The 19,499-nt window shown below is 45.2% G+C and overlaps 1 protein-coding gene across 1 annotated transcript in view; it reads right to left on the bottom strand.

Moving 5' to 3' along the window:
* The window catches only part of SLC6A11 (solute carrier family 6 member 11), a 102,820-nt gene that overhangs the window by 24,390 nt on the left and 58,931 nt on the right, over positions 1–19,499 (bottom strand). The gene's annotated exons all lie outside the window — the stretch shown is intronic.

Raw genomic sequence — 19,499 nt, 5'->3', positions numbered from 1 at the left:
AAGCCTCAGCTGATGAGTCCCTAGAGTCCCAGGGCCCAGACCTCTTCCCAAACTTCCCATAGTCCTCCAACACTCACCTATGACTTGGAGCCTGCATATATCCCTCCTAGTTTTGGCTGGCATCCTCAGATAGCTCCACCAAGCTTCTACTCCCAGAGTCCTCTCCTCCTAGGGGTGAGTACACGTTAGAGATTTCGGGGTTTCCTGGATCTAATTCTTCTGAATTCCCTTTGCCTTTATCTTCATCTTCATCTCATCCCACAGAATTGATAACATGCAGATATTATTGCTGTTGGTGTTTAGCCCCCACCTCTTCACATTTTGTGGTTCATGGAGTCACCTAGTTATGCTATTCATTGGCTTTTTGTTTTACTATCATAGTTTCTCTGTTTGGATAAAGAGATTCTGGGAATTTTTTAAAATCTCCCTTTTTTTTTTTTTTTTTTTTTTTTTTTACTGTTGCCATCTTGTCTCCCTGGTTCATAAGAAATCTTTAGAGAGCAGAACAAATAAGGTTGGTTTTGAATGAGGGTGGCAAAAGACCCTAGTTGAGCAATTTGGTAGATGGGGGTAGCATACGGAAAGATGAACCAGCTTTTTAAAGTGAGGTTGAAGGTGTAATGTGGGGAAATGGCTAAGTATATAGTCTGGGCAAGGCAAGTTTGAGACAACTGAGTAAGATGTGTAGGAGATAGCCGGAAAGTCTAGGGCTAAATGTCTAGGTCTGGGATTTGGAAGTCATCAAAATTTTAGCTATAACTTACCACCTCCTTGACTCAAGATCCTAAACTTTTTCCACTAGCGTTTTCTAATTTTCACGTTTGGAAAACCCATGCTGACATCAACTTTTCTGCTGAGAGGTATGCTCATTAGGCATGCAGAGCCCAAAACTTTTCAGGATTAGATTTCCAGGAAAAAGTCTCACAAAGAAGCATGATATGTATTCACAGGGGATCTGTATCACTAGACTCCTTAAAAGACTGGCATAACCCCTGTACATCTATGTTCTTACTTATGCCTGTGGTTGAGAAAATGCAACAGGGCCCCAATTGTCAGCCTCCTCCCTCAGTCTGGGAAAGAATGAATTAACTCATGAGGAAGCGACTGCGTTTGTTAAGATCATTACTGATAGGCTATGCTGGATTACACAGTAAATCCTCAAATCTCAATGGCTTAGCATAACAGAAGTTTATTTCGAGCCCACACAAAACCATATGCAGACTGTGAAGGAGATCTCTTCTGCCCACTCACTTAGCGACCCAAGCCTTCCTACCTTATGATATTTCCATGTCAACACAGCCTCTGAGGCAGAGGAACAGGAGCGGAGGTTTGCTTTTGAAATTTTTAAGAGCCAGATTTGGGAGGTACTTTTATCACTCTGTCCACATACTATTGATCAGAACTAAGTCACATCCCAACTTAAATGCAAGAAAGTTTGGGATATGTAGTCTTCCCAATAAGTGGTTGGTGAACACATAGAAATATCTCTCCTATAGGCATTATCCTAAGTCTATTTCATATAAGGCTACTTTTTTTTCTTAAACTAGGAACTCCGTAAACACCCAGAAATCAAACAAAGTCATGGTAGCCATTGGAATGATTTGACAACAGTAGAAAACTGTTGAGAAAACAGGGTGAGAAAACATTTATGAACCTTTCTATCAATTTGATGATGCCTTGGGTCTAGAAACTTGAGATAACATTTATTAAAAACCTACTGTGTACTCATGTACACAATCTCACAACTTACAGAACCATGTCAGTAAGGTATTAGCATCTCCATTTTTATACAAGAGAAAATGGACCCATAAAAGGTCAAACAGCTAATAAGGGAGAGAGTGAGGTTTGAACCCAAGGCATCTGGCTCCAGGTTTTACAGTGAAGCGCTGAGGCCTCCTGGTATGCCGAGCAGGCCAGAGTCTCAGCTGCGATTTAAACAGCTCTGTGGCTGTCAAGTCAAATAGGACAAAGGCAACCCCACCGCAATGAAAGGAAGACCAGGCCACTGAGCCCCATTGACCAGCATGTCCCAGGATGCTACAAAGGGGGACAGCTCCATGGAGAAAGGGCTTCCTATTTCTCAACACAATTTGAAGGGAAAATAGTCTCCACAAAACAAACCCTAAGGAAGCTGGGTCAGTAGCTGAGGAACGGATCACTCCCTATGTTCTTCAGCAATGAATGGGGGGCGTTCTGGCAGCACAGCCACATTCAGAGGTTTGGAGGACAGATTTGCATGGTAACAGGGGAGTGGAGCCCCTTTAGAAGAGAGGTGGTCCCGCCCTCCAGCTCTGAGGCAACTTCACCTCTTTTGGGCAACTGGTTCCAACAAGCCCTGGTGCACAGTAGGAGCAGAAAGCAATGAATTGGGATATAACTCAGCTTTTTAACTAGATCCTCAGGGCCCAGCACAGAGAGTAGGTCCTCAATGATACTAGGAAGGATGGATAAACAAGATCAATTCTTCTCTTCTCACACTCAGAAGCATTTGTCATGACAGATGCTCAGTATATGGTGCCCCAGTCCACATGGATAGCACTTTACAGTTTATAAGGCACCTTCTTATGTCCTGTGACCCAGAGGCTGCCCAGAGGTGGATGTTGTTATGCTCAGGTTAGAGACTTCTGTGTGTACTGGTGGAAACACTCTCCTCTTCTCCCAACCTTCCAACCTTGGCCACTAAGTGGAATGTCTAATGTCTTAGAAGTTTGGGGAGAAAACTTCATGTCTTTTTCTCACTGTGAGATAAGTGACTTATTCGACTAGGGAATTAGGGGGAGGTCATCTATACTAATAAAAGGATAATATGCTAATTAGACCAGACATCCTTCCAGACAAAGCCACGGTGGCAGGGGCCGAGGCAGAGGTGGTTAGGGGTGATCAGGCCGGCAAGGGAGGGCAGATAGGGGTGATAAGACCAGCAGGGGAGGAGTTAGGGGCAATAAGACCAGCAGGCTGTGGGATCAGGCCCAAACCAACATTGAGACATTTCCCTAGGGATCCCAGATTGGAGAGGGTGCAGAACTCCATCCACAAATTTTATGCACCGGGCCTCTAGTTGTACATATGTGGTTAGCAACTCCCTCTCTCTCACCCACAAAAGGTTAAATAAGATGATGTGTGAGAAACAAAGATTTGGCCTAGGACCTGACTCTTGGAGAGCATTGAAGAAGTGCTCAGAAACCCAGCCATGAACTCTAATAAACAGTAAGTGCTCAGTCAACACAGATTCCTCCCCAGGATACACTGGTCTTAAAACATCTACAAAAAAGAAAAGCCTCTTCCCTTTTCCACACAATAAACGTGGACTGAGCATCCACCTGTGCCAGGCACAGTTCCAGAAACTCCTGTTCTCAAGGGGAGCTGCCATTCTAGCAGGATAGACAGACCATATATGAGACAGATAAGCTATAGCACATCTGGTGGAGAGGAATGAGTGAGGGGGCTGTAAGAGATGGGAGTGCAGGCAGCAGGAGCCAGAGCCCGCCAGATCCATGAAGGTGCAGCTGCTGCTCGGGGCACTGATAGGGAATTAGGTGTGTAAGGCAGCATGGGCTACAGAAAAAAGGCTCCCTAGATACTGCTTTCAGATCTACAAACAGAGTCACCCGTCAGAGTAGAAGAGCAGGGCCTCTAATCATCATCACAGCTGTTGCCAGCAGGAAGGCCAGGTATTTCCATCTCTGCACCCTAGTGTTGGTGGTGTTTGCTGCACTGACACTCCGAGGTCTCTGACATGTGCAGTGTGAACCCATCCTGCTACGAAAGCACCACCAAAGGAGGTGTGTGGTGAGGGTGTTGCTGAAAATCATGATGACACCAGCTCACCTCTGTCAGCACCTATGACATACCAACGCTGTTCTAAGGACTTTACAGGGTTAAATTCAGAGGGTGTATTGTTATTGCCTTTTCATAGATGAAAAAACTAAGCCCCAGAGAAATGAAGTCACTTGTCCATTTAACTTTGGAGAGATGTACACACTGGCCACTGTGTGAGGAGTCCCCTTGGCCTAAGGTAGGGGTGTCGAACTCAATCAGAGAAGGGGCCAAAATCTAAAATCCAGCCTAAATCGCGGGCCGAATGGTTTACTGAACAGTCATAAACTGTCATTGTGATGGAAACGCAGAGGAGTGCAGTGATGACAGCGCGGTGCGGGCCACATTGCAAGGCCTGGCGGGACGGATTTGGCCCGCGGGCCTTGTGTTTGACACATGTGGCCCTAAGGGATAGATGAACCTCTGGAACTGGCCTCGGGGGAGGCACAGAAAGTACCATGCAGAGGGGACTAAATGAAACGAGATGGCTTTTGTCAGGTGCCTGGTTCCCAGCCTTGCTGGGGTTTCATGAAAAGGGCCAGGCAGACCTGGTTTGGAGCCCTGCCTTTCCATTTACCTGCTGTGTAACCTTAGGCGAGTCATTTTACCTCCCTGAGCCTCAATGCCTTGGCAGTGAAGGTAAGAAACAGTGGCTGTAAGGTATGCAGTACCTGGTACTGGTACAATTCCCTTAATCTGATTTCTTTGGCTGTCTAACATTTCTCCACTCCACTATGAAAACAAGCTCCTATATATTTTCTGCAATCTCATCCCCCTCTCCAGCAGGTGAACTTGTCATTTTTCTGAGCAGCACTGAACACGGCAGTGCCACCCTTTGGTTAGCGAGCCTGGGCACAGCAGTGAGGGACAGAAGGAGCCAACATCTTGCTGCTCCCAGGCTCCTTGCTGTCCCAGTGCCCGGGCAAGAAGATGCGTGAAAACCTCCAGACCCAACAGTGCATGCGGCTGGATCCAAGTAGCCAGGACAGGGCTTGGTGGCCCTCCTGGGGCTCAGACCCCACAGCCTTTTCCTTTAACATTTTATTTTTAGACAGCCACACACAGACACACAAAAACACATACAACACAACCTTTGTAAGCAGAGCCTTTGATTGAGTCAGAAACGTAACTTATATGGCCTGGCAGAAAATGGCTGAACTAAGCTCTTTCTTTTAGCCTTTTTTATTGGTAAAGATTCTCAAAAGATTAAAAGTAGGTTAGGAGAATAATACAACAGCTGTGTTTCCAGTGTGTACCTGACAACGTCTTTTGTAGAAGTGAATAATTACATGAAAATCACTTCCTTCCCACCTCTTTCTCAGCTCCCTCCGGGTTGCTAGGCACCCTCTCTCCTTCTTTTGGCTAATGCCACATACAGAAGCCGATGAATACAGTATGGCCATTATGAGGGAAGGGAGTCACAGGAGGAGGATTCAAATGCACCCTCCCTGGTAGACTCAATGTGGGGAGCAGGCTTGAGGGGAGAGGACTCTGATATATTTAAATGCTAATGCACTGGGCAGGCGGCAGGGTGAGCAGGAACAGTGGTGGGAAGGGGCAGAAGCTCTTGGCCTGAAAGCCCCACTGGAAATATGTTCTGCAGCCTCTGGCTCCAGTGCCAAGCACTTCCCTGGGCAGCCAGTCCTGGGGGCTGACACGGGCCCTGCCAGTAAAGTGTCACTGGGCTGAAGGGTTGCACCGCAGGCAGTGAGGAGCTGTTCAGTTCTATGAGGGGAGCCTGGGCGTGCAGGCTGACCCCGGTGGCCCCTTTGTGTGGAGCAGGGAGTGGGGTCACTGTGGCTGGGCCTTTGCCTAGAGGCCAGTCAGCTGTGTCCCCGTCACAGAGCACAGAGGGAGCGGTTAAACCATCGCTGGCACTGGGCCAATGGTAATGATCTCCATGCCTATATCAGTGGTGGGCAAACTCATTAGTCAACAGAGCCAAATATCAACAGTACAACGATTGAAATTTCTTTTGAGAGCCAAATTTTTTAAACTTAAACTTATTCTAATGCCATTTCTTCAAAATAGACTCACCAAGGCTGTGGAATTTTGTGGAAGGAGCCATACTCAAGGGGCTGAAGAGCCGCATGTGGCTCACGAGCTGCCGTTTGCCGACTATGGCATTATGTGCTAGAATCCTGGGGGCTGTGCATACCTGTCTGTCCCTTAATCCGTTGCATGAGAAAATCAAGACCTATTTTACCAAAGATCTAATAGACAAGGTTTAGAGCAGTGGAAACCCTGGGCAAGGTCTGAAGACAGCACACTCTCAGTGCTGAGCTTTTATCAGAACTGTCTACGCAGCCTCAGGGGCTACAAGGTCTTCCTCTTGACAATGTTAGTCTAGAGAGACATTATTGGCAATTTGAACAGGAAAATTCATTGGGCAGGAATGTCCTATTCGTTGCAGGAGTTTTAGCATCCCAGGCTCCCACTCTCTAAATGCTAGAGGATTCTAGTCATTGTGCAAACCAGAATGACACCCCACATGTTTCTAAGTGACCCCTGGGCAGTGGCCCTACCTAGCCCTCGTTGAGAACCAACGAGGCAGAGAGAGACTGAGCGGATAGCAGTGGTGAAGCTGCAGAACCCAAATCCCATCACCAGGGAGCACAAGGCCAGGGTCTTCTCTGCCAAACCAGACATGAGCTCCTAACCAAACCCCAAGATGGCAGTTCTCCTGTGTCAGCGGAGCTAGCAGCCAGGATGAAGCCTCATCATCTCCCGCCAAAACCACTTCTCTTCTCTAGTAACCAGGGAGCTGGCTCGAGGCAGAAAGTTATGGAAAGAAAGGCAGGTCAGGATGCTCCACAAACCACCATGTATACTCCAGGCTCAGGAAGGACTCTTTAGGAGGAAAACGAAAAAGAAAACAGCCATGATTGCTGAAGGCAGCCGCCTCTGCATCTGCCAGAGACGGGGAAGTAAATATACTTAATCACATTATTATATTCATTGTTTATAGTTTAGCTCCTCCAACTAGAACAGAAAGATGCTCCATGAGAACAGGAAGTTTCATCTGTTTTTTTTCACTGATGCATCCCTGATAGTTCCTTGTTCATGGAACTGCCTGGCACATAGTAAACACTCAAAAAATATTTGTTGCAGGCCCACAGATGCTTAGAATCTCCAGGACATAGGAAGGGAGCATTCAAGGCTTATGCAGAGTCCTAGCTACCAGGCCAAGTAGATAACGTCCTGGGCAGAGAGGGTTTGGACACCGGGTTCCAATTCTAGGTTTCCCAGGAAGTTTCTGTGTGTTCTCCCTAAAGTTCTTTCTTTTCTCCTCACCTCTCCTCTGTTCATCTGAGCAGAGAGGTGACAGCTTTAAATGACACTGGATCCTTAGGAGTCTGACTAATAAAGCAGCAAGTCCAGAGTGCCCAGGGCAGAGGGCAGAGCAGGTCTGAGGCACTGGGTATGACCGAGTATAGCAGCATGGCAGGACTCCCCCCTTCAAGCTTTGAAGCTGACTTCCTGACCACAGAAAGGTCTTGGAAGGGACGGAAACAGAAGGGATGGCTAACCTCCCAGTTGGACTAATGGGACATGTGACAGGCTGTCACAACACTTCCTCTCAAATGATGCTCCAGGACTGTGGCATCGGCTCTGGGCAAAGCTGCCAGGACAAAGGGGCTGTCCTCATTCCTCACACCTCACTCAGTGACTTCCCTGGGCATGGGCTTGAGCAACAAAACTAAGAATGATAATTTAAAAAATAAATCAAGGCATCAATGTTGAAGTATTTAGGGGCTGAAATGTCCTGATGTCTGCAACGTACTTTGAAATGTATCAAGAAAATAAAATGTATGGATGGGTAGAAGCCTTGAAAAGGTCTGTGATGAAGCAGACTCAGAAAAATGTCCATGGCAAAATCTAGGTGGTGGCTGTGGGGTGACCCCTGTGCAGACAGAACCAATGAGACAACAGAGAGGAAGCTCCCATCCCAGCACTGAGGAGATGAGCCACATCTTCAGAAAGCTGAGGGCAATGCTTCCTGGGACACATCCATGGCAAAATGCATGCTTTGTGATCACATCAGTGGGGATAATCTAAGGAAGGCCCTGCCCAAGTGACAGCAACCAAAGCAACCATAAAACCTAGGAGTTTTCTGGGATTCAGTTGTCTCCTCCTTGACATCACCTCAAAGATTAAAAACAGGCCTGAATTCCATAAACCATCATCTGCCATTGATGGATGTGTCTGAGCAGCCTTTCAGCCTCATTTTCAGCCATAATTTCCTTCTGGATGAAGCAGAACAACCTTCCAGGGTTCAAGGTAGAAGGAGGAGATATGTGCAAGGATGTACAAGTACTCTTCCCCCAGTCACACTTTGCAAAATTTTATGGATTCATTTTATATCCCATCTCTGAGGCACTCACTAAAGGAGCCCATGTCTGTTATTTTCCTCACTGTTTTTTCTTGGAGAGCCCTTTCTTTGTTTCACTTTTTATGTCTTCTCTGTCACGTATTCTGAGGTATAAACAATTTCCATGGCATCCACTGTCCTAGCCAAGAGCACAGAGCTGAGATGACCACATTCTACAACAAGCATTTAGTAAGCACTTACTGTGTGCTGGGCAATGCAAGTTACCCCAGGAGAGGCATGGTTGAAAAGATGTTGTCCATGTCTTGGGTGATGCTCAAGTGTAGTTTGGATTGTCTTCCTAAGGATTTTAACCATATACTTGCTTAGAGTGACATTCATCTGACTCTTTCCTCCAGTTACTCTCATGGCCTTGAGAAACCTTAATACACTGTCATCTGTATTGGAAATATGTGAGTGACTTTCCCCTTTCAGATTATTTTTAACATAAAAACATTCACATGACCACAGATAAATCATCTCATCTCTTTCTGGGCCTTATTTTCACAGAGGGCATTTTAAAGAATTAATTCCTGGCTTCTGCCCCTTTTTATTAACTAGACACATACAACTGCTAAAAGGAACTTTCTGTCAGCATGAAATAGCTCATGGGCATGAAACAAAAGTGGGAAAAGAAAAGGAAAATATTGAAAATTGGTGAACTTACTTGATGCCCTAATTTTATGGCTGAAGAAACTGGCACAAGGAGGCACAACGTCTGTTCAAGCTGGGTCCTCTGATTCTGAACCTGAGAGTTTACCACTATGCAGCACTGTCTCCTGGGGGCAAGGGAGGGTGTGGAGTGCAAGGACCAAGGTGTTTATTCATTGGAGGTTGAGCTGTGTCCATTTGCCTCCAACATTTGGAACATCTCCAAGGTTCTAATCAAAGAGACAGAGCTATGTCTGACCTCTTTGTGAACATTCTGCAGGACTCAGCATTTGCCCTGCAGGGCTTTCCAGCACATGGCCTGCATATGAGAAGTGAGGGAAGTGGAACACGAGGTTCACACACCAGTGAGTTTTCACAGAGAACATCAAATGTCACAATCCCTGCAAACTATGATGTATCAAAACCCCAGCATCTTGCTGCTCACATACATAAGAAATCCTTGCTCTCCTTGCTCCTATCTGTGCCAGTTTAGAAATCATAACAACCCCAATCGATTTAATAAAGTGGAAAAAAAGAAATCATCAGAACACATTGCAATTGCAAAGCACACTTCTTTCTAAGAGGAGTTGAAGGAGGCAGTCACAGCATCATAATTATCAGAACTGCAAGAACCTCTCTGCAGCCCTTGTGTTTCTTACAGCTCTGTTGGATGTGTAAGCCTGTTTGATACTCTTGACAGTCATCTGAAGTAGAAAGGATAGGGCTTATTAAGATGGAAGCCCAGAGAGGTTAAGTGCTGTGCCCAAGGTCACATGGTAGTGAATCAGGACCTGACTCCATATCTAATCTAAACTCTTGATTTCACAGATGAGAAAACTGGCTCAAAGGGGTGGAAAGATAACATGTGTCAACTGGAAGTTCAGCATTCCAGTCCTCCACCAGCTGTGACCATGGATAAGTCATCTCCTCTCTCTGGAACTCAGCTACTCATTCACAAAAGAAAAAAGTGAGCCTTAACTCTCAAACTTTTTAAAAACAGCAAGTACAAATGGATTCTAAAAAGCTTTTTGTCAAATGCCTTGATACATATGATTTTACTCCAGGTATTAGAAGCAAATTTACTGTTAAGAAATATATTCGTAGGTAGTATGAAATAAGAAATAATCACCACAAACATGACTTGATGAAAAAAATTAAGCATGAATGCTTAAATTAAGCATGAATAAGGGCTATTTCCCTTAATATCCTGTTTCCCCGAAAATAAGACAGTGTCTTATATTAATTTTTTCTCCCAAAGTTGCGCTAGGTCTTATTTTCAGGGGATGTCTTATCTTTCCATGCGCTAGGTCTTATTTTCAGAGGATGTTTTTTTTTTTTTTAGGGAAATACGGTATTAATGTACTGCTTGAACATCCAGTATGTCATATTCAAGACTAGCACATAAAGAGAAGCAAATATTGAGGGTTAACATTTTCACAAAAAGTTTAACATGAAATATAATAATAATTTTAAATTCATAACCTGCTTTGAAAGAAAAAGCAGAAAAGTTCTCTCAAATACCAGAAATGAGAGAAGTCAAAGTTGAAAGGCGAGGAGGAGGAGGAATAGTCCCAGTAACATATGGGGATAGCCAAGCAGACAGAAGCCTGAGAGGTTTGAATTTAAATCCCTTCCAGAGGATAAAGTGAAGATTCTAGCCCCTGGGCATGACCAAAACCTGAGTGGGCTTAGAGTCAAGGGCAAGGAGCCAGAAAAGCATTATCCCATAGTGAATGAGATATTAGAAAACTGCCCCTCCACCCAAACCTCAACAAGGAAGTGCCAGGTATGACTGTGACCACATACAGCTCCTGCAATGTGGGCACCCAAGTTTAAACTATAACTTAAAAATTACCACCCTATCATTCCACACCCAGCTAAACTATCATTCGAGAGTGATCGTGAAATAAAAATCTTTCAGACATATACAGACGAAGGGACCTTAGTTTCCACAGGCCTTGCTGAAAGAACTACTAAAGGATTTACTTCAACAGGAAGGAAATTTAATCCAGTAGAAAGAAATGAAAATAATAGGGAGCAAAGAAATTGGCAAACACATTATAAAATCCAAGTAAGTATCAACTCTAAAAAGCATAAGGCAGCATGAAAAAGTGGCAAACAGAAAGAACGATGGAGAAATGTAGAATTTGGAAGGAAATTTGTGTCTTATGGTATTTTCTCCTTCAGAAAGACACAGCTAGTTAACAGCCAGTCTAACTCAGCACCCACATCTTCTGTCTTTCCACTGTCCTTGAGGGGATAGAGACCCTTTCTTCCCAGCCTGAGGCCACTGCATGTGCAGCTACCACACCCTTCTCAGCACTTCACAGGGGGACCTCCCAATGCAGCCCTTTCTGTCCAAGACACATGTGGCCACAGTTCTGGTCCTGATTCCTCAAGGGACATTTTTAAAACTCTTCTGGAAATAACCAAGCCCCTAAGGGTCTGAAAACCCAAAATAGTATGATTTCAGAGAGCCATGGGTCACTGCTACATTTCCAAGTAGCAGGTACAATTTGAGTTTCAGCTTCCACATGCTCCCCTGGACCTTTCTCCCTCTATAGCACTACTGTCAGATAAAATTTCCTGCAATTAGGGAAATGTTCTATATCATTTCTGTCCAATATAGTAGCCCCTAGTCACAAGTAACGGTTGAGCACCCAAAATTTTACTAGTGAAACAGGAACTGAACTTTAACTTTTGTTTCAATTACTGTAAATTTAAATAGATATGGCTTATGGCCTCTGTACTGGACAGTGTAGGTCTATGGGTGGCAAGCCCTAAAGGGATCAATCCCATTCCTAAATGATCCCATGAGTGATGAGTCCCCCTTTGCAGAAATCCTTGGAGTAAGCTCTCCCTCTCTCTGTCCTGGAATGTGAGCATGGGCAGGTGGGTGGCCCCAACACCCAGCAAATCCTTCTTTTTCTTTTTAAGAGGGAGGGAGGGAGGAAGGAAAGGAGAGAGGGGAGAGAGGAGAGAGGGAGAGAGGGAGAGAGGGAGAGAGTGAGAGAGGGAAAGAGGGAAAGAGGGAGAGAAGGAGAGAGGGAAAGAGGGAGAGAGGGAGAGAGGGAGAGAGGAGAGAGAATCATCCATCAGTTGCCTCCTACACATGCCCCAATCAGGGGTCAAATCTGCAACCTAGTGCTCTGACCAGGAATCAAACCGGCAAACTTTTGGTGTATGGAGCAATGCTCCAACCAATTGAGCCACCTGGCCAGGGCCCAGCAAATCCTTCTTGGTCACATTACTCAGTCCAGCATCTCTGCCTCCTCTGACCACAACCCTCATTGGTGTAGTGTGTCTAACAGGTCTTATCTGGCCCTGGATGCTCTCAGACCAGTGCTCCTCAAACATTCATGTTATATAAACCAATGGGAGATGCTGTCAAATGCAGTGTCTGAAGAGCCTGCATTTCTAACAAGCTCCTAAATAAAGGTGATGCTGATGCAGGTCCGGGGACCACACTTGGAGTCATAAAGATTTAGAAATGTCAGTTAGCTCTGCCTATATGCATAGTGACAACTAGCATAACAATACTTTACATTGAAATCTGTACCTGCTCTTTCGGCCCTATCTGTTCTCAATAGGCTTTCTGTGAGAACAGGATGGGTTAAATCAGTTCATGCTATGCAGTGCCACAAAAATGCCCGAAGTTTTGGTCAAGAAAATAAAATAAAAGGCACATTCATCTCTGGGGGAAAAGAAAAAAACAGCTCACATTTGTTGAGCATTTCCTTTGCACTAGACACAAAGCTATGCACACCAGTAAGAAGCGTTATTCATTTAATATTCACAACAACCTTTTTTACAGATGGGGCCATCGAAGCACAGAAAGGCTAAGTAATTTGCTTGAGATTTCATAGTTAGGAAGCAAATGAGACATGACTCTAATCCAAGCAGTCCATGGTAATCTCCACACTATATCTACAGCTCTGGTTGAAGCTCAATAGGGATTTCGATGGTTGGTGGATGATCTCTTTTTAAGAAAAATATGCTAATAAAATAGCTGCACACAGATGTTTATAGCAGTTTTATTTACAATTGCCAAGTGTAGAAGTACCAAAGATGTCTATCAATAGGTGAATGGATAAACAATGTGTGGTGCACGCACAAAATGCAATATCAGTCAGTGATAAAACAAACAAACAAACATGCAGGAACATTAAATGAAGCCAATTTGAAAAGGCTACAAAAAGCTCAGTGGTTTGGGGAAGAAGGAGGAAGGGTAAACAGGGTTTTTAGAGGACTAGGGTTTTTAAAGCAGTGAAACTATTCTACATGATATTGTAATGATGGGTACTGGATATTATGCTCCTTATGCACTGGACGGAGACTAAACCCACCCAATTCTGAGGTTCTTGGATTTTTCCAAAGCATTTATTTAGGATCCTCAAAAACTCCACAGCCAGGATTGCCAGCCCAGAGCTGGGAAGAGCCAGGGTAAACCAAGAAAAATCAGATACGACAGAGTTTCAGCACTGCATCCTTTGCATGGCCAAGTTAGACTCATGTGGTCAAGTGCTACCTGTGCAAGCACTAGGCAAGTGCTTTAACCTCTTGAAACTTCAGTCCCCTTATCTGTAAGACCTTTAGGACATAGATTTTAAATTTTTCAGCATCAAGGAGATAGGACTTTATCGACTTACCTTATTGGTCATGGGAATAATTATATGGCACTTAGCTGCTGGGTCTAGAACAGTAATTTTCAGCTGAAAATTACTTGCTGGTTGAGTAAATCAGATAAATTAAACAATGAGCTGATTAAGCATAGGACCTGACATAGAGTCAGTCATCAAGAAATGATAACTAGTATCACAACTCTATTCAAGCAGCTCTTCAACCACTGAGGCTGCAGATTAAGAAGGTGCTGCTGAAACTGCTGAGAATAAAAATCATAAAACTTCACCTTGCGTAAACCTGTGGCTGAAGAATTTAATGAGGTGCCCCAGTGGAGCACATAATCTCAGTGGTGTATACAGGAATTCTGATTTCACTGATAGGCAACTCTTAAGAGATTTCAAGCAATCAAGAAGAGCAGCACGGAAGGTTAGATTAGCAATGCATCTCTAATTCATGAGGAGTTTACCCAATGACTCAAAGGAGTACACCTATATCAGATGAACTTCAACCCTAACACCACCCTTCACCACCGTTATCACTGAGTTATGTTATGTCTTTCCTAAGAGACTGTAATATCCTTGAAGAGGAGAACTATATGTGATGGGATGCTGCACCCCCAGTGCCTGGTACTGAGTGGAGCAGTGACCCTAACCCAGAATCAAATATGCTTAAAAGGAAACCCTGGGGATTTTAAGTCCCAGGGGATGGCCTATGTAAGCAAGGCTTGTAATATTTTCAAAAACATATCCAATGTCTCTAAGTCAATGTCAATTTTGTATATTTTAATTTGAAAGTCCAATAGCCAAGAGGCCCCTTTTTCCTTGGGTCCTTGCTTGGAATCAGAGTATACTGCCACCAGGTGGCAGCAATTCCACAGTCACATCCAGGAGGCTCATCAGGTAGGGCTTTAAACCAGGGTCTTGTTTTTCCTGATTTGTCCTTCTGTGGGGTGGGGAAGTGAGGGAGATTTGGGGCTCTGAGGTATTGTCTGGTTATCATTTTACCCCATCCCCAGGATTTGGACTTTTTAGCTGCAGGCTCCAGGTCCCTCCATGGAGGAGGCCAATTTGGGGAACGTGTGCATTCCCTGGGAAAGCAGACCCCACATTTTGGATCCCTGACAGGCCTTTCTGTTCTTGCCCTGAAAACACACACTCAAAACACAATGATGAGTGAGAGTGGCAGGAATCTGGGGCAGGGAAAATGTGAGTTCCTGAAAGAGCCACTCCGTTCCCCAAAGACTAAAAAGACAGAAAATAAAAATTTGAGGGGGGAAAAATTGAGTGGAAGCACTTCACACTTCAGAGAGAACACAGGGCTGACAATGAAGACAAATAGATGTTTAGAAAGTTATAACAGACCACGGAATGCAAATTGCCAGTGGACAAAGGAGGCGAGCTGCTGTGTCGCTTCAAGTTCTTGACGAGAAACTTAATTTACTGGATCCACAATAAAGGCACTTGCTTCTGAGTTCAATGCCTACCCTTGGTGTGTGGGGCCCTGATTTGTCCTGCCCAACACAAGTGACTTGGAGGCAAAATGAGGACCACCACCAGTGTTCCTGGAGCCCTACTGTGTGCCAGGCCTTGGGCTGGGCACCAAAAGTAAGGACTAGAAGAGCTTTCGCATTCACGTGTACACTTGCTTCATAGCTACCCTGTGTGGTACATATTCAATTCCAATGATCATGTGAGAGCCCTGAGTCTAGAGAGATAAAGGGACAGCTAGAGGCCACCCACACTGTCAATGGCCTTCCCTCAATACCCGACTCCACAGCACCAAAAACCCTTCTTCCTGGATTGCAAGCTGACAACTGCAGTATATGCTACATCTCTGTAAAGTCACAGGTTCTGCCAGAAACTGTTCTTTCACTCATTCAAAAAATATCTACTGAGCACCTACTATTGGCAGGCACCATTCCAGGGGCTGAAGACCTAACCGTGAAGATAGCAGGTCAATTCTCTGCCCGCATGAAGTTCACAGTCCAGCCAGTCAAGGGACTGATACAAAATGGACAGTGTCTGAGATGTGGGTAAGTGTCACTGAGAAAACCAAAGCTGAGAAGTAGACAGGGTACGTGGGTGGGATTAAGGGGTGTGACTTTAAACAAGGTGGTTGGGAAGCCATCACTATACAGCCCTTGAGATCTTAACACACTAGGAGTAAGGGGTTCTCCTCACTCCCAGGAGCCCCACAGCTGAGCTCTCTACATGCTTTCTGTAGTTCTCTGGCCTCACTCGGTGGGGAGCAAGAAGGGGGTCACTAGGAATTCACTCACTCTCCAGCTCAACACCTAGCCTTCATGTAGATCCCTGACCCACAAACCCAGAGGGTTTTTTTTGGGGGGGGGGGGAAGGGGGAGGCTCAAAGAGAATGTTTCCTTGTCTGTCTGAGGCCTCAGGAGCTTTGCACAGCACCCTGTGTCCCTTAAGAAATATAAAGGAAGAGCAGACAGGCCGGTCTGAGCTCCTGAAAGCAGAAGGGAAGGGGAGCTGGGGCCAAGACTGGAATGAAGATCTTGGATCAGGGAGAGCCACAGAGCTGCCTTGAACTCTATCACTCTGGTTGGGATTTGAGAAGAGCATCATATGGGGCAGGAAGGCACCCTGGGGACTGTCTTCCTCCTGTGAGTCATTGTCTCCACCTGCACAGGCACCAGCCTTCATAAAACTCCAACATGTGTGTAGAGAAGCAAAGCCCTGATGGTAACATGAAACCTGCATGACTATTACTGGAGACAGGGCTGGCTCTTCAGGCCGCAGGAGAGACAAGGGAGTGCTGTCTAATGCCTGCAACATCGGCTCTCTGCCCTCAAAAGTCCAAAAGGAAGGATGAGAAGCTCTGAACTTAACTTTAGACTCCTAGGGAAGAAGGGTTCTTACTCATTCTACTCACTGTGTGCTCATTTCACCACCTGAGACCACCTCCCAACACCCAGGGCTTGGACAAACAGCCCAGGGGACCGAGGGGCTCAGGGGAGGAAATGTACACGTGTCCTGAAGTCACACACTGACCAGCCCTCTGACCTCTCTGGGGCTCTCCTTCCCCAAATATCTCCTCCCCATCTCTCCACCCACAGTGGCTCCAGAATCAACCTGTTGGTCTCTCTTAGCCACAAAGGCCTGAACACTGCAATTTCTAGATTATTCCCAGGAAACTAGGGTGTTCATATGCCAGACAAGCAAACAGGCAGGCCTAGTGACACTTTCTGGGAACTTTCCTTTCCAGGTGCAATCTGAAGTGCAAAGGGAAACTAAGTCAAGGTGATTAATAAAATAAAATAAAAATTCTGAAGTTGGTAAAACTTCAAAGTTGGTGAACACTACCAAGATATCCAAAACCAAGCCTTTTACTGACTTCCTGATAAAATATTTCCAGCTGACAGCTCTCCTGACCTACTGTCTCTAACTTTGAGAATTGTGCCTCAGTTGTCTCAGGGGGGACCATGTGACTCCATGAAGTCTAACACTATCCCAGGACCTTTTACCAGCCCTGGCTGCATCCTAAACAATAACTATAATGTCATGGTTTTGATGTTATATTTTTCCTAAAGCACATTAAAATATATAACAATAATTTTTTTTTAGAAGTTTCTCTATCAACTGGGTCCTCATACTTGAACTTCATAACCATCTGATGGGGCAGCAGGTATAACCTGTGATCCCTATTCCAATAAAGCGGGACTTGGCCCCAGAGAGGTGAGGTGCCTTGCTTGAGGCCACATCACCAGCAATGGGAGAGCAGGAATTGAAACCTGTGCTCTGCTGCTTCCTGTGGTCTGGGCATACACAAATGGGAACTACTGGAACTGGGTAATGTGGATCTGTTGTTTTCCTAAGATCTCACCTCCCTTCAATTAGGAGTTCTCTCACCCAGAACACAGGAATCCTAAGTTATGATGGGGTTGCTAAATTGCTGTGTGACCTCAAGCAAGTGGGTCAGCATCTGCTTGTCAAGTAGACATGCTAGCTTGGACACTGCGGTTCTACTGCTCCGTTCACAGACTGCCTCCCCTCAGCACACAGACAAATCTCGCATGACGCACCAGCTTCTAGAGTTCGAGGAGCCGTCAAAGGAGCTCCTCACAGACTCAATGTGACTGTACACTCCACCACCAGCCTTTCAGCCTCGGGAGCAGTTAGAGAGCAGGCTCAGAGCTGCTCACACCTTCCTTTCCAGCCATGCTGGGCACTTCCTGCAACACCGAAGCTTCCAAAAAAGCACCAACTATATAAAATCTTATTTTCCTTTTTCTTTGGGTCACTATCCTTATCTCTGCTCCAGACAATCAGCTATTACTGTTACTTTTGGGGAAACACACACACACACACACACACACACACACACGATTTCTTGGCCATCACCAATAGAGAATCAAAAAGTAGTTCAGCTCACAGAGTTGGAGGTTTTTAAACATTTTGCTAAAGCAATAGTACCTTTCTTAAAAATTAAAATAGCTCTGGTTCTTATATCTATTCAGCAAACGTTTACTGAACACTATGTACCATGCACTGAGCTAGCCAGGGACTGGGGACACAGTGATGGGCAGATACAGACCCTGTGTCCAAGCTGCCTTCTCAGCGAGGCCTTCCTGGCTGTCCTGCTGGAAATGGCAGTCCTCACCCCCTGCACTCTCTCTTTGCTGCTATGTGTTGTCTCCATGGTTCCGGTTACCATTTCATAGACTGCATGCTTTATTCTTTAATGTTTTTTACTTCCTTCCCCAACTAGTATATAAACCCCAGGAGACAGGGATCACTCTTTTGTCTACTGTCTACTGCTATATGCCCAATAACTAGACAAAGCTTTAATACTGAGTAGGTACTCAGGAAATAGCTGAGGAGCAAGTCATACATATAACAACTAGATATATAAAAATTATATAAATATTTCATTGCAAACATGGTAAGTGTTTTGGAAAATAAGTACAGAATACTAGGGGTGCATGGTTGGCAAGTGGAGAGATGTACTTGACAAAATGGTGTTTTACACATTGAGTCTTACAGGATAAGTGGATGTTAGTTAGTCAGATAGGGTGGGAAGGGAAGGCCTGAGGAAGAAAGAAGGAGTGTTCCCAGCAAAGAAACAGCATGTGCAAGGCAGGAAGGAGGTCGTTATCTGGAATGAACTGAAAGCTGGGGATAGTAGCAGGAGAAATAACAAGAAGGCAGCACATGAGGGACCTAGGATGCCCCCTATTTTGATCTTATTCCAAAGACCACAGGGAACCCCAGAAAGGATTTAAGCAAAGAGGTACTCATCTGACTAATATTTTTAAAAAACCACTCTGCTGCTTATTGGGGAGTGGCCTAGACTCTTGTAGTTGTCAAGTGGGGGATGATGGTGGCCTGGACCAGGCTGGTGGCAGTAGAGGCAGAGAGCAACCACAATGCATTAGGGGTTCGGGTGGGAGTCAGAGCCCATCAATTATACCCTCCCAAACTTTTATGATCCCTAGACTCCCCTCTGAAGTTTCTTAATAATAGTGATGCCCAGGTGCCCTCTCAGATCCCAAAAAAATGAATCTCCTGGGTGGGGCCTAGGATCTGCATTTTAACATTTCCTGGTGTTCCAATAATGAGCCACATAGGGAAACTGGGTAATCCGCAGGACCGTGACTGACCCTTAGGGCCAGGATAAGGAAGCCTGTGTGCAGAGAAAAGAATGGGAAATCTGTCCTGGATTAAGGCAGAATTTGTAGAGCTAACAAGCACACAGACCCATGATTTTGGAAATCTGTTTTCCAAAACGTCTTCTCCAATTGAGCCTGTGCAATCAGCGGATGGTGCTGCACTGAGCCTAGGGCCCCTCACAGCAGCACAGCAACTGAGAGAGAAGTGAGCCCACATTGCTATTCCACCATGCACCTAATGCACTGTGATGAGGTACATCTGAGTTGCACTAACTAGCACCCCTATCCCAGGCACCCCTGTAGCACTAATTAACACCCCTTGAACATTTTCACCCAAGTTCTACCAGGCAGTGGCTTGAAGGAACAGCCTGCAGACTTGAAATTTCTTGCAAGTCTCATGTTCTAAAT

The sequence above is a fragment of the Pipistrellus kuhlii genome, unplaced genomic scaffold, assembly GCF_014108245.1.
Source record: "Pipistrellus kuhlii isolate mPipKuh1 unplaced genomic scaffold, mPipKuh1.p scaffold_m20_p_11, whole genome shotgun sequence".
Taxonomy (NCBI): domain Eukaryota; kingdom Metazoa; phylum Chordata; class Mammalia; order Chiroptera; family Vespertilionidae; genus Pipistrellus; species Pipistrellus kuhlii.
The sequence above is the reverse complement of the archived record's forward strand: the minus strand, read 5'-3'. Positions and strand labels throughout refer to the sequence as shown.